The sequence below is a fragment of the Bufo gargarizans genome, chromosome 2 (genome assembly GCF_014858855.1).
Source record: "Bufo gargarizans isolate SCDJY-AF-19 chromosome 2, ASM1485885v1, whole genome shotgun sequence".
NCBI classification, from domain to species: Eukaryota; Metazoa; Chordata; class Amphibia; order Anura; family Bufonidae; genus Bufo; species Bufo gargarizans.
The window spans coordinates 707,637,838-707,653,120 of record NC_058081.1 but is presented as its reverse complement, the minus strand read 5'-3'; the positions used below and the strand labels follow the sequence as shown (position 1 = coordinate 707,653,120).

The 15,283-nt window shown below is 46.0% G+C and overlaps 1 long non-coding RNA gene across 2 annotated transcripts in view; it reads left to right on the top strand.

The window, feature by feature from the left end:
- Positions 1-220: 220 nt before the first annotated feature.
- The window catches only part of LOC122927071, a 55,924-nt gene continuing 40,861 nt past the window's right edge, over positions 221-15,283 (top strand). Inside the window, exons 1-4 of one of the 2 annotated variants that reach the window (XR_006387751.1) lie at positions 221-331; positions 1,095-1,158; positions 2,023-2,061; positions 3,333-3,449. This is a non-coding gene — a long non-coding RNA (uncharacterized LOC122927071). Of the gene's footprint in view, positions 332-1,094; positions 1,159-2,022; positions 2,062-3,332; positions 3,450-15,283 lie in introns of those variants that run through there. The other variant, XR_006387752.1, reaches the window with a different exon arrangement.

The window sequence follows — 15,283 nt, the reverse complement described above, 5'->3', positions numbered from 1 at the left end:
ATTGCCTGGTCCTTAAATTGGAAAATGGCAGGGTAGTTAAGGGGTTAATTTAAAATCAAAGTTTTCCTAAACTCTGGACCAAATTCTGCTTCAGATGCTTTGCTTCACTCTAATTATTTACATAAAGTTGCACCAGCTCTTAAGATCATAATGTTCATGTATTCCTGGTAAAATAATTGAATATTACATAATGACATCAATGACACATTATACACCAAAACTAGGTCACCGATCACACATCCTGAACACACCCATACCCTCAATGTATATATAATAGCACACCAGTAGTATCCCTGCATCACCAGAAGACAATACACAGTGCATCATCCAGGTATGTACCAAAGCTTCTACTCTTATCTGGAAGAAAAGATATTATATTATTTCACCAATATGATAGGTATGTACTAACATCACAGAGGGGCCTCACTTTGGGGCTGGTTCATACCTCTACATGCACTTCAATACGAAGGATCCAGAGATTGGTTCTACCAACTCTTAGAGTAGAAAGCAGGATCAGGCTCCCATTGCTGATTCTTATTCACTATTTTCTTCTGATGCCTTTCAAATGAGGAGGCAAAGTCCTTCCTAAAATCTTTTCACCCACTGGAAAGCAGTTTGAAGCCAACCAGAGCTGATAGCTGACTTGTCTTTTCTTGTTTCATTGTAAGGTTTGTCCCATCAGTTGGGGAATATGGTTAACATAGAGTCTTCTTCGTTATGGGGGACTCAGCATGCCCATGTGTTACATGGATGCATATTCTTTGTATTGCTGACATGTAATACCAGATTTCTCCTGAAGTGGCCACTGCAGGGAAACTGAGCGACCACATTGTGCTTCCCCTACAGATCACCAGAGATTAGAGAAGCTGCACCCACATTGATCAATAGATTGTGGATGTGACTTCAATCTGAAATGAAGTTGTCATACTTTGAAAATATCCAACTGATTTACTCAAATGTGCCATCATGGTGTGTGTGTTGGGAGTGGGGAAGCAACTTGGTTCAAGAACAGACAAAGTGTGAATCCTATAAGTATATTTGCAGACCTCTGATAATGTTTGATCACTCTAATCAATTCAATTCATTATTTACAGGAAAAAAGTTAGACCTCCCAGTTAAACATGACACGAACAATCACATTGCTGCTGATATCCCTAGGTGAGTTGCACATATGATATGTTTGTATACTTATATATATTGGTTCTTACTGCAAATTACATCCCCAAGTAAAAGCATTGGTTTTTACTTTTTATTTTACTTGTATATCATTGTCACTCGGGTCTCTGTAGATAATCAATGAACAGTTTAGTTTTCAGACTCTAGCAGCTCTTTCTCTCCCTTTCAGAGCAGGAAGTCTCAGCACAATCTCAAGTACAATTTATCTGCTGAACTATATGATACCAATCAGCTACATACAACTAAACCTTTACCTCTCTATGTTTCTGAAGCTGATGAATCTTCCTTAGTACTAGCCAGGACCAGCAAGGAATACAGCAGTGCCACCAAGTGGATTGTCCTCAAAAGGTGGAACCCACAAAATCATGTCCGATTGGTGAAACTCACTATATTGTAGGAACATATAGTGACATCCCTTAAGTCATTGCCATCTGCTATAAGAGAAACATAAATCTTCCAGTAACAGACCATAGTCGCTCAAAATTTCTAGTAAAATGTTTGCATCCTTACAGGCAGTGGTACAGTCAACGTCTGGTCCTTGGTGGGCAATGAAAGTATTCAGTAGTCTCATCTCTTCTGTCTGCTCATTAGAAGACAGATACTTCCAAATTATTATTGAAGGTGAGGCAGGGACATAGCATTATGGGTAATTTGCCAACTTTTAACGAGGATCCCTGTGGTGACCAGACCCCATTGCATCTCCTACCTCAGTAGTCCCTCTCATACCCTTCATCTTGTTGGACTGCTGACAGCACTAGGTACCGGTTTCTTAGAAACTCCTCACGTTCCATATGTTCTTTGAATTTTTCTTTACATGAACTTAGCATTTTTATTTTCATTTTGCAGGTGTGCTCCTTGCTCTGGTAACAGCACAATCAATAGATGGTAAGGATTTGTTACTATGAGTATTAGATTTTACTTTCTCTATATCGAATCTATAGTCCCCGGGTAACAGTCCATTAGTCAAAGTGACAGCTGCTGCTCCGGCCTCAAAATGGGCTCAGAATTGTTGTTTCTTGAAATTTAATCCATCATTCCCAATGAGACTTTCTATTAGTGGTGACATTGTAATATACCAATAAACCATTAACTCGTTCTCACAAAACAACAGGTGGGATAAAGGCAACCAGTGTATAATACTAAACTATATTGTACTATACTGAGTCAATGAAAGTGTCCAAAGAACAAGAATAAATCTTCTACAGTTTAGTTTAAAGGGTTGTCCATGTTCAGAGCTGAGCCCGGACATAACCCCTTCTTCATTCATTCAGCATGAATGAGTGAAGCATCGGAGTATTTCACGCTCCAATGTTTCCCCTTGTCCTGCAGTGTATAGAGCAGGGCAAGGGCTTTTTTTTTCCTCCGGTGAGGTATCGGGTCTCACTATGGGTATCCTAGGCAGAGACTTCCACCTAGCAGTGAGCCCGGTGACGTCACCAGCACTAATGAGCGGTCTTTACTGCTTCCCTAGCACACGCAGGTGAATTACATCACTAGGTATGGATAGTTGGTTTGGTCTTACCTTTTATGAATCATTGTATAAGAAACATCTTTCTTTGTAAAGATCTTTATTAAAATAAGAACTTTCTACTGAAGGATGTGACTCGATTAACTATCCGTACCTAGTGGTCTCACACCTCTGGTGTCTCGGAGCAATGCTATCAGCCCAGGCCTCACACTATTCCTGGATTCCTTGGTTTATATATCTGGACTGGCCCTTTTTTGCCAGATAAAGGAATGCAATGGGACGATCCTTGCTCTTTGGACACTTCCATAGCAATTCGGCATATGTGCATATTGTACATTGTTTGCCGTTATCACCCACATTATTTTATTAGTTTATTGTTTAGTTTTTTTGACTACTTAAAAGGGGTTTTCCAATCCCACCTAATTTACACCAGGGTCGGAAGAGTGTGTAAATGAAAGAAAAAGAGCCACTGACGGGGTCCCTAAGCTGCACATCAATAGCCAAGGGTCCGACTGATACTATAAAACAAAGGCTGCTTTAAGAAACAGCGCCCCCTCCTGTCCATGGAATAGAGCTGATACTACAAGCATCCTCTGGAAAGGCGTGGCACTACACTTTTGGAAGAAAGCAGCCATGTTTTCCTAATCCCAGGCATTCTTATAACTTGTTCTTTATTCTTCTTTTGCAGACTGTACAGATGGCAAAGTATATAATCCTTGTGGAACCGCCTGTCCACCAACCTGCGATAACCCGAATCCTATATGCATTGAAAAGTGTGTTTCAGGTTGTTTCTGCCCAAAGGGCACTGTAGAAAATAGCTGGGGTGAATGTGTGGGAAAGAATAGGTGCAGACTCTGCAGGGGGAACACAACATATTCTAATTGTGCCAATAACTGCATTGGTGTTTTATCTCCCCCACGATGCCTTAAAATGGCCTGTATGAAAGGCTGTGCATGTAAACCCAACTATGTGCTCCTACCTGACAGAAAGAGATGTGTCCTTCCACAGGATTTCCCCAAAGTTGGCTAAAACAAGTAAACCATCCCATGTGTGTCTTATTAGCAATCATCAAAATTGAAAGTTTGAGATGTGTCTGATGAAAATAAAATGATTGCTGACTTTGTTTTTATCTATTTTTATTGATTCATTAAAAAGCGATCTGGGATCTTTGACACTGACCAATCTCTGACCAATCAGATCACAATCAGTCTATATTGTCGTGGAATTGATCTACTGATCTGATTGTGATGTGTCTCATTCGCAATAAAGTCTTTGTGACTTAACCCCTTAGTGACCAAGCCTGTTTGGGCCTTTATGACCAAGCGTTTTTCTTCCTTTTTTCATGGTCTCGTTCCAAGAGCTATAACTTTTTTATTTTTTCGTCTATATAGCTTTATGAGGGCTTGTTTTTTACGGGACAAGTTGTAGTTTTTAATGGCACCATTTTGGGGTACACATAACTTTTTGATTAACTTTTATTAACTCTTTCTGAGAGGGAGATGGGGGAAAATAGCAATACTGCCACTGCGTTTTTACATTATAAATTTTACGGCGTTCATTTTTCGGTACAAATAACATAATATCTTTATTCTCTGGGTCAGTACAATTACAGTGATACTAAATACTTATAATTTTTTTTACGTTTTACTACTTTTTTTTTCAATAAAACCCCTTTTATTAACCAAAAAAATGATTTTGCATTGCCACTTCACAAGACCCATGACTTATTTTTTTCTTTTTCTATGGAGTTGTGTGAGGGCTTGATTTTTGAGGGACAACTTGTATTTTTCATTGGTATCATTTTGGAGTAAATGGCGCTTTTTTTTTTTTTTTATAAATTCTTTATTTTCAGAATTTTCAATAGAAATATAAACATAAGTATCCAGTAGACAATCATTTACCTCCACATAAGGAGGGATACAAAATCCAGGCATGGCATTTTAAATATTGCATAACAATATCATAGTCATTTGAACAACCTTGACTAATTAGAGGCATCCTGGCAATATGGCAATGCGAATGTCATACATTACATTCATGCAGTAAAGGCCTGGACAATGGCATGAAGAAATAATATGAATAGAAGACAAAGAAAAAGAAAAGGATAGAAGGAAAAGAAAAGAAGAAAGATGAAGAGAGGAGAAAAACTGAAGAGGGGAGGGGGGGGGGGAGGGTGAGTACATCGAAGCCTAATACAATTGAGTCCGTCAATATCCTTGAACAACTTGCAGCTGTTTTCCCTGTTGGTCACTCACTGGTCTTTGTCTCCAGACCTACTCTCAGCATAAGCACTAGAGCGAGGCACCTCGCCCACCCTCATTCAGTTTCTTCCAAGGTTGCCAAGTTTTTAGATATCTCTCGTGGTTTCTGTTGATCCAACTTGTCATTTCTTCGAATTGGGATATTAGATTTACTTTGGCCTCCCACTCCTGTATGGAAGGGGTGCTGGTATCTCTCCAATGAAGAGGGATAATGGCCTTAGCTGCCGAAATGAGATGGGTCACTAAGTTATGCTTTGATGGCCTATATGTGTCAGTTGGCAGGGAGAAGAAAACCATTTCCGCAGTGAGCTTGAACTCAGGGGTGGTAACTTTTTTAATTATCTTGGTGATGTTATCCCAGAATGGTATGATCAGTGGGCACGACCACCAAATATGAGACAGTGAGCCTGTGCCTTTGCCACATCTCCAGCACAGTCGATCAGGGGCCACACCACATCTATGTAAGAACTCTGGAGTTCTATACCATCTGGTAAGAAGCTTGAAGTGGTTTTCTTGTAGGCGTATACACGGTGAAGTTCCATGTGAAAATGCTCGGCTCCCACCAAGGTATAGAGTGATGCGATCCTCCTCTGGTTAGGGAGGGGGGAGAGTATTGCTTTTTCAAAATCGGTTAAAGATCTACCTGGTGTGCACCTCTTTCCCAGTCCACCGCACACAGCACCTAAGTATGCTCTCGTTAGAAAGAAACCCGGCGAGTCTTTAATTCGCTCCGGTATTTTGCTCAAAATGGTCTCTTCAGTGTTCAGAGATAAGTCACCTATTCTAGTTTGAGTCAAGGAGGCCCATATTTCGGGGTGAATATCACTACTCTTACCTAATAAGTCGGGAATGAGGTTTGCTGGCAACAGTGGAGATGGGTTAGGAGCTAATGTATTATTTAGTTCTCTCCAAGTCTCTCTGATCCCTTTCAATAAGGGGTCGAGATCCTTGTTCTTACCTAAATTTGTTTCGGGCAGCCAGACGAGTCTCTGGAGCATAGGTCCCACATTTTGTTGCATTAGGTCATACACATCCGGTCGTCTCTTAGGGTCAACGGATTCTAGCCATCTGTTTAGCTGCATTGCCTGGTAGTACTTTGCCACGTCCGGGAGGCCCAACCCACCCCTAAGTTTATGTCTAATTAAGTGGGAAAGTCTAGATCGCCTACCGTTCCATAAGAACTGTGAAAAAAGTCTCCTAATCTCCTGGAAAAATGTTTTCGGCAAGTGGATCGGGACCATTTGCATTACATACAGGATCTTAGGGAAAATATAGGCTTTGATCACGCTCTTTCTACCCATCCAGGATAAGTATGGCAGGTTGTATTTTTGTAGTAGTCGTGAAGTGTCGCTTTTGAGGGGAGTGAAGTTACATGCAAATAATTCCTCTAGGTTATTAGGTATTAATATCCCAAGATATTTTAAGGGGCCTTTGGTCCAGTGGAAGGGAAGGTGGGACCGGAGGGAAGCTGCTCGTGCTTCAGGGAATGAAATATTTAATATTTCGGATTTAGAATGGTTGACCTTGAAGTCTGGAAGACTGGATGTTCGGGTTCGAGAAGTTCGGCCGAACTTCCCGGAAATGTTCGGGTTCGGGATCCGAACCCGATCCGAACTTTGTCCCGAACCCCATTAAAGTCAATGGGGATCCGAACTTTTCGGCACTAAAAAGGCTGTAAAACAGCCCAGGAAAGGGCTAGAGGGCTGCAAAAGGCAGCGACATGTAGGTAAATCCCCTGCAAACAAATGTGGATAGGGAAATGAATAAAAATAAAAATAAAATAAATAAAAATTAACCAATATCAATTGGAGAGAGGTCCCATAGCAGAGAATCTGGCTTCACGTCACCCACCACTGGAACAGTCCATTCTCAGATATTTATGCCCCGGCACCCAGGCAGAGGAGAGAGGTCCCGTAACAGAGAATCTGGCTTCATGTCAGCAGAGAATCAGTCTGCATGTCATAGCAGAGAATCAGGCCTGATGTCAGCCACCACAGCAACAGTCCATTGGCATATATTTAGGCCCAGCACCCAGGCAGAGGAGAGAGGTCCCGTAGCAGAGAATCTGGCTTCATGTCAGCAGAGAATTAGTCTGCATGTCATAGCAGAGAATCAGGCTTCACGTCAGCCACCACTGCAACAGTCCATTGCCATATATTTAGGCCTAGCACCCAGGCAGAGGAGAGAGGTCCCGTAACAGAGAATCTGGCTTCATGTCAGCAGAGAATCAGTCTGCATGTCATAGCAGAGAATCAGGCTTCACGTCAGCCACCACTGCAACAGTCCATTGGCATATATTTAGGCCCAGCACACAGGCAGAGGAGAGAGGTCCCGTAACAGAGAATCTGGCTTCATGTCAGCAGAGAATCAGTCTGCATGTCATAGCAGAGAATCAGGCTTCACGTCAGCCACCACTGCAACAGTCCATTGGCATATATTTAGGCCCAGCACCCAGGCAGAGGAGAGAGGTCCCGTAACAGAGAATCTGGCTTCATGTCAGCAGAGAATCAGTCTGCATGTCATAACAGAGAATCAGGCTTCACGTCAGCCACCACTGCAACAGTCCATTGTCATATATTTAGGCCCAACACCCAGGCAGAGGAGAGAGGTCCTGTAACAGAGAATCTGGCTTCATGTCAGCAGAGAATCAGTCTGCATGTCATAGCAGAGAATCAGGCTTCATGTCAGCCACCACTGCAACAGTCCATTGGCATATATTTAGGCCCAGCACCCAGGCAGAGGAGAGAGGTCCCGTAACAGAGAATCTGGCTTCATGTCAGCAGAGAATCAGTCTGCATGTCATAGCAGAGAATCAGGCTTCACGTCAGCCACCACTGCAACAGTCCATTGTCATATATTTAGGCCCAACACCCAGGCAGAGGAGAGAGGTCCTGTAACAGAGAATCTGGCTTCATGTCAGCAGAGAATCAGTCTGCATGTCATAGCAGAGAATCAGGCTTCACGTCAGCCACCACTGTAACAGTTCATTGGCATATATTTAGGCCCAGCACCCAGGCAGAGGAGAGAGGTCCCGTAACAGAGAATCTGTCTTCATGTCAGCAGAGAATCAGTCTGCATGTCATAGCAGAGAATCAGGCTTCACGTCAGCCACCACTGAAACAGTCCATTGTCATATATTTAGGCCCAGCACCCAGGCAGAGGAGAGAGGTCCCGTAACAGAGAATCTGGCTTCATGTCAGCAGAGAATCAGTCTGCATGTCATAGCAGAGAATCAGGCTTCACGTCAGCCACCACTGCAACAGTCCATTGTCAGATATTTAGGCCCAGCACCCAGGCAGAGGAGAGAGGTCCCGTAACAGAGAATCTGGCTTCATGTCAGCAGAGAATCAGTCTGCATGTCATAGCAGAGAATCAGGCTTCACGTCAGCCACCACTGCAACAGTCCATTGGCATATATTTAGGCCCTGCACCCAGGCAGAGGAGAGAGGTCCCCTAACAGAGTATCTGGCTTCATGTCAGCAGAGAATTAGTCTGCATGTCATAGCAGAGAAACAGGCTTCACGTCAGCCCCCCCCCGGCAACAGACCATTGGCTTATATTTAGGCCCAGCACCCAGGCAGAGGAGAGAGGTCCCGTAACAGAGAATCTGGCTTCATGTCAGCAGACAATCAGTCTGCATGTCATAGCAGAGAATCAGGCTTCACGTCAGCCTCCACTGCAACAGTCCATTGGCATATATTTAGGCCCAGCACCCAGGCAGAGGAGAGAGGTCCCGTAACAGAGAATCTGGCTTCATGTCAGCAGAGAATTAGTCTGCATGTCATAGCAGAGAATCAGGCTTCACGTCAGCCAACATTGGAACAGTCCATTGGCATATATTTACGCCCCGGCACCCAGACAGAGGAGAGGTTCATTCAACTTTGGGTAGCCTCGCAATATAATGGAAAAATGAAAATAAAAATAGGATTGAATGAGGAAGTGCCCTGGAGTCCAATAATATATGGTTATGGGGAGGTAGTTAATGTCTAATCTGGACAAGGGACGGACAGGGCCTGTGGGATCCATGCCTGGTTCATTTTTATGAACGTCAGCTTGTCCACATTGGCTGTAGACAGGCGGCTGCGTTTGTCTGTAATGACGCCCCCTGCCGTGCTGAATACACGTTCAGACAAAACGCTGGCCGTCGGGCAGGCCAGCACCTCCAAGGCATAAAAGGCTAGCTCTGGCCACGTGGACAATTTAGAGACCCAGAAGTTGAATGGGGCCGAACCATCAGTCAGTACGTGGAGGGGTGTGCACATGTACTGTTCCACCATGTTAGTGAAATGTTGCCTCCTGCTAACACGTGCGTATCAGGTGGTGGTGCAGTTAGCTGTGGCGTGTTGACAAAAGTTTTCCACATCTCTGCCATGCTAACCCTGTACTCAGACGAGCTGGCCGTGACACAGCTGCCTTGGCGACCTCTTGCTCCTCCTCTGTCTTGGCCTTGGGCTTCCACTTGTTCCCCTGTGACATTTGGGAATGCTCTCAGTAGCGCGTCTACCAACATGCGCTTGTACTCGCGCATCTTCCTATCACGCTCCAGTGCAGGAAGTAAGGTGGGCACATTGTCTTTGTACCAGGGATCCAGCAGGGTGGCAACCCAGTAGTCCGCACACGTTAAAATGTGGGCAACTCTGCTGTCGTTGCGCAGGCACTGCAGCATGTAGTCGCTCATGTGTGCCAGGCTGCCCACGGGTAAGGTCAAGCTGTCCTCTGTGGGAGGCGTATCGTCATCGTCCTGCCTTTTCCCCCAGCCACGCACCAGTGATGGGCCCGAGCTGCGTTGGGTGCCACCCCGCTGTGACCATGCTTCATCCTCGTCCTCCTCCACCTCCTCCTCATCCTCGTCCTCCTCGTCCTCCAGTAGTGGGCCCTGGCTGGCCACATTTGTACCTGGCCTCTGCTGTTGCCAAAAACCTCCCTCTGAGTCACTTCGAAGAGACTGGCCTGAAAGTGCTAAAAATGACCCCTCTTCCTCCTCCTGGGCCACCTCCTCTTCCATCATCGCCCTAAGTGTTTTCTCAAGGAAACATAGAAGTGGTATTGTAACGCTGATAACGGCGTCATCGTCACTGGCCATGTTGGTGGAGTACTCAAAACAGCGCAACAGGGCACACAGGTCTCGCATGGAGGCCCAGTCATTGGTGGTGAAGTGGTGCTGTTCCGCAGTGCGACTGACCCATGCGTGCTGCAGCTGAAACTCCACTATGGCCTGCTGCTGCTCGCACAGTCTGTCCAGCATGTGCAAGGTGGAGTTCCACCTGGTGGGCACGTCGCATATGAGGCGGTGAGCGGGAAGGCCGAAGTTACGCTGTAGCGCAGACAGGCGAGCAGCGGCAGGATGTGAACGCCGGAAGCACGAACAGACGGCCCGCACTTTATGCAGCAGCTCTGACATGTCGGGGTAGTTGTGAATGAACTTCTGCACCACCAAATTCAGCACATGCGCCAGGCAAGGGATGTGCGTCAAACCGGCAAGTCCCAGAGCTGCAACGAGATTTCGCCCATTATCGCACACCACCAGGCCGGGCTTGAGGCTCACCGGCAGCAACCACTCGTCGGTCTGTTGTTCTATACCCCGCCACAACTCCTGTGCAGTGTGGGGCCTGTCCCCCAAACATATGAGTTTCAGAATGGCCTGCTGACGTTTACCCCGGGCTGTGCTGAAGTTGGTGGAGAAGGTGTGTGGCTGACTGGATGAGCAGGTGGAAGAAGAGGAGGAGGAAGCCGAGAAGGAGGAGGTGGCAAAAGGAGGCAAAGAATGTTGCCCTGCAATCCTTGGCGGCGGAAGGACGTGCGCCAAACAGCTCTCCGCCTGGGGCCCAGCTGCCACTACATTTACCCAGTGTGCAGTTAGGGAGATATATCGTCCCTGGCCGTGCTTACTGGTCCACGTATCTGTGGTTAGGTGGACCTTGCTACAGATAGCGTTGCGCAGTGCACACTTGATTTTATCGGATACTTGGTTGTGCAGGGAAGGCACGGCTCTCTTGGAGAAGTAGTGGCGGCTGGGAACAACATACTGTGGGACAGCAAGCGACATGAGCTGTTTGAAGCTGTCTGTGTCCACCAGCCTAAATGACAGCATTTCATAGGCCAGAAGTTTAGAAATGCTGGCATTCAGGGCCAGGGATCGAGGGTGGCTAGGTGGGAATTTATGCTTTCTCTCAAATGTTTGTGAGATGGAGAGCTGAACGCTGCCGTGTGACATGGTTGAGATGCTTGGTGACGGAGGTGATGGTGTTGGTGGTACATCCCCTGTTTGCTGGGCGGCAGGTGCCAACTTTCCTCCAGAGGCGGAGGAAGAGGCCGAGGCGGCAGCAGCAGAATTGGCCGAGGCGGCAGCAGCAGAAGAGGCCGAGGCGGCAGCAGCAGAAGATGTAGCAGGGGGAGCCTGAGTGACTTCCTTGGTTTTAAGGTGTTTACTCTACTGCAGTTCATGCTTTGCATGCAGGTGCCTGGTCATGCAGGTTGTGCTAAGGTTCAGAACGTTAATGCCTCGCTTCAGGCTCTGATGGCACAGCGTGCAAACCACTCGGGTCTTGTCGTCAGCACATTGTTTGAAGAAGTGCCATGCCAGGGAACTCCTTGAAGCTGCCTTTGGGGTGCTCGGTCCCAGATGGCGGCGGTCAGTAGCAGGCGGAGTCTCTTGGCGGCGGGTGTTCTGCTTTTGCCCACTGCTCCCTCTTTTGCTACGCTGTTGGCTCGGTCTCACCACTGCCTCTTCCTCCGAACTGTGAAAGTCAGTGGCACGACCTTTATTCTATGTGGGGTCTAGGACCTCATCGTCCCCTGCATCGTCTACCACCCAGTCTTGATCCCTGACCTCCTGTTCAGTCTGCACACTGCAGAAAGACGCAGCAGTTGGCACCTGTGTTTCGTCATCATCAGAGACGTGCTGAGGTGGTATTCCCATGTCCTCATCATCAGGAAACATAAGTGGTTGTACGTCAGTGCATTCTATGTCTTCCACCGCTGGGGAAGGGCTAGGTGGATGCCCTTGGGAAACCCTGCCAGCAGAGACTTCAAACAGCATAAGAAACTGCTGCATAAATTGAGGCTCAGACAGTTTCCCTGGTATGCATGGGGGTGATGTGACAGATTGATGGGCTTGGTTTTCAGGCGCCATCTTTGCGCTTTCTGCAGAAGACTGGGTGGGAGATAATGTGAACGTGCTGGATCCACTGTCGGCCACCCAATTGACTAATGCCTGTACCTGCTCAGGCCTTACCATCCTTAGAACGGCATTGGACGCCACCAAATATCGCTGTAAATTCTGGCGGCTACTGGGACCTGAGGTAGTTGGTACACTAGGACGTGTGGCTGTGGCAGAACGGCCACGTCCTCTCCCAGCACCAGAGGGTCCACTAACACCACCAAGACCATGTCCGCGTCCCTTACTAGATGTTTTCCTCATTGTTACCGTTCACCACAATAACAAAAATATTATTTGGCCCAATGTTTTGAATTCAAATTCAGGCCTTTTTTTACAGACACCTAACACTATCTGGCTATCTATTTAGGTACCGTATTACACTAATACAGGCACAGCAGTAATGACAGATTTAGCTGAATATAAATTTGAGGCCTATTATTTAGGCGCTGGGTGACAGGTATACGTTTACAGACAGACTTAGACTTGGAAATGCACAGTAGCGTGTGTGTGAAGTTATTGAGAATGACCCTATCTGCACCTTCAATCTAATATACCCTTTTGATGAATAGATTTAAAGTAGGCCTGATACAGCAGAAACCACTAATTTAGGAAATTGCTAAGTTGGGAATTGTATTTCAACCCAGAACAAAAATATATCCTTTGCCAGACAGCAGACAGTATTACAATTGGCTGGCCACAGCTGAAACACCAGATTTAGGGTACTGCTATTTTGGCAATTGTATTTCACCCCTCAATAAAATAGCAAGCACAGCCAAGCCCCTGTGCACAGCCAACCACACTATTGATGGTTAAATGGACTTGGTGGCAGCTTGCCTCTGATGTAGGATATAGCCAAAAAATAACCACACTATTGATGGTTAAATGGACTTGGTGACAGCTTGCCCCTGATGTAGGATATAGCAAAAAAATAACCACACTATTGATGGTTAAATGGACTTGGCGCACCACAAGACACAAAATGGCCGCCGATCACCCCAGAAAAAAGTGACTGAAAAACGCTCTGGGCAGCCTAAAAACAGTCAGCAATTGAATAGCAGCAGTTCAATCATCCACAGCTGCAGATCGATCTCTGAATGAAGTCTTTTGGAGGAGTTAATCACTGCCTAATCTCGCCCTAACAGTCACAGCTGCAACCTCTCCCTACACTGATCAGAGCAGAGTGACGGGCGGCGCTATGTGACTCCAGCTTAAATAGAGGCTGGGTCACATGCTGCACTGGCCAACACAGCCATGCCAATAGTAGGCATGGCTGTGACGGCCTCTTGGGGCAAGTAGTATGACGCTTGTTGATTGGCTGCTTCGCAGCCTTTCAAAAAGCGCCAAGAAAACGACGAACACCGAACCCGAACTCGGACTTTTACTAAAATGTTCGGGTTCGGGTCCGTGTCATGGACACCCCAAAATTCAGTACGAACCCAAACTATACAGTTCGGGTTCGCTCATCCCTAGCACTGATGTTTTGCAGGCACTGGGGGCACATATTCATTTTAATGAGGACGGTACCACACAGGTAGATATAGGAGCCTCAAATGAGGTTCTGTGTCAAGTTATGGCCCTGTGCCTAGAGCCCAACATAGGATGCCATTTACATTACAAGGATTGTGGGGAGTTAAAAGTTGTCCCGGACAAGTTATGGGCATCCACACAGTTAGACATTGGGAAACTTAATGTTACACCTTTTATGGTTCATCTCAAACCAGGTTGCCAACCACCCCGTGTTAAGCAGTACCCCTTGAGTCATGCCCAAGAGCAGTCAGTAGCCTTACAAGTGAAACAATATGAGAGAAAGGGTGTCTTAGTAAGGCTCAGTTCACCAGCACATACACCCCTGTTCCCAGTTAAGAAGAAACCAGTAAAGGGACAACCAGTAACATACAGGATGGTTCATGAGCTTAGTGAGATCAATAAGGTCATTGTACCAAACCCACACACTTTGTTATCGCAGGCATTACCAACTGCTACACACATATGCGTTTACGATGCGTTTTTGTTGCGTCTTTTTCTCCAAATTGCGTTTTTTGGCTTATCTCACTCACAGTCACATACTGTCTCCATTCCATACATTCTTATATATGCATAACTCTATACATTCCTAGTAATTACATATAACCTGATTGGATTCTCATTCATTAAATACAATAATGTAATCATCCTTTATATTTCTTAAAAACTTTAAAATGATTAAACTAAAATAGTTAAATGTTAAATTATTTATTAGTTAAAAACTTATTAAACTTTAGTTGATTGTAAAGTGTCATAGGTCTTTAAAAATGATGTAGGTCTTTAACCTCTTAAGGACACAGGGCGTACATGTACGCCCTGTGTATTTTCGATCACTGCCGTGCGGCTGGCAGTGATCGGAACCCGGTGCCGGCTCAAATCATTCCCGTCCCGTGACCCCCCTATGTCGGCGATCGTGGCAAACCGCAGGTCAATTCAGACCTGCGGTTTGCTGCGATTTCTGCAGTTTCTGAGCAGAAAAGTTAGCATTCCAAAAATATACCTGTATCCCCCCCCCCCTGTACCCCTGAGTGATTTGAGCCCGGTGGGAGGTGCAGGGGGAAAGTTGCGGGCGGTGCTGGCGGTGTGGAAGGCGGGCAATGCGGCAGGCGGGATCGCGATCCCCCGCCCGCCTCCCCTTGAATAATTGTTGATGGACAGTGGGTATACCAGGCTGTCAGCACATTGCTAACACCCTGGCTTAAACGGCTTACATCTGTGTAAAGTCAGCCATTTAACCATTTCCATACCGCGGTCCGTACGGACCGTTGTATGGAAAAGGTTAACAGCTCAGGGAGCTCCCTCCCTCTCCCATCGGGGGCCTCCTTACACTTCCCCGTCTGCGCAGTTCTGGCCACTACTGAGCAGATGGGGAAGGTTCCCATGGCAACAGGACGCCTTCTCAGGCATCCTGCTGTCCATGGTTCTGAACAGATATGTGCTAAAGGCATAGATCTGTTCAGACAAAGTGTAAGCAAAATACAGTACATTACCCTATATAGTGTACTGTATTGTATTGTACAGACATCAGACCCACTGGATCTTCAAGAACCAAGTGGGTCTGGGTAAAAAATAAATAAAGTAAAAATCAAAAAACAAATTTATCACTGATTAAATATGAAAAAAATAAAATTCCCTACACATGTTTGGTATCGCCGCGTCCGTACCGACCTGATCTATAAAACGGTCATGTTACTT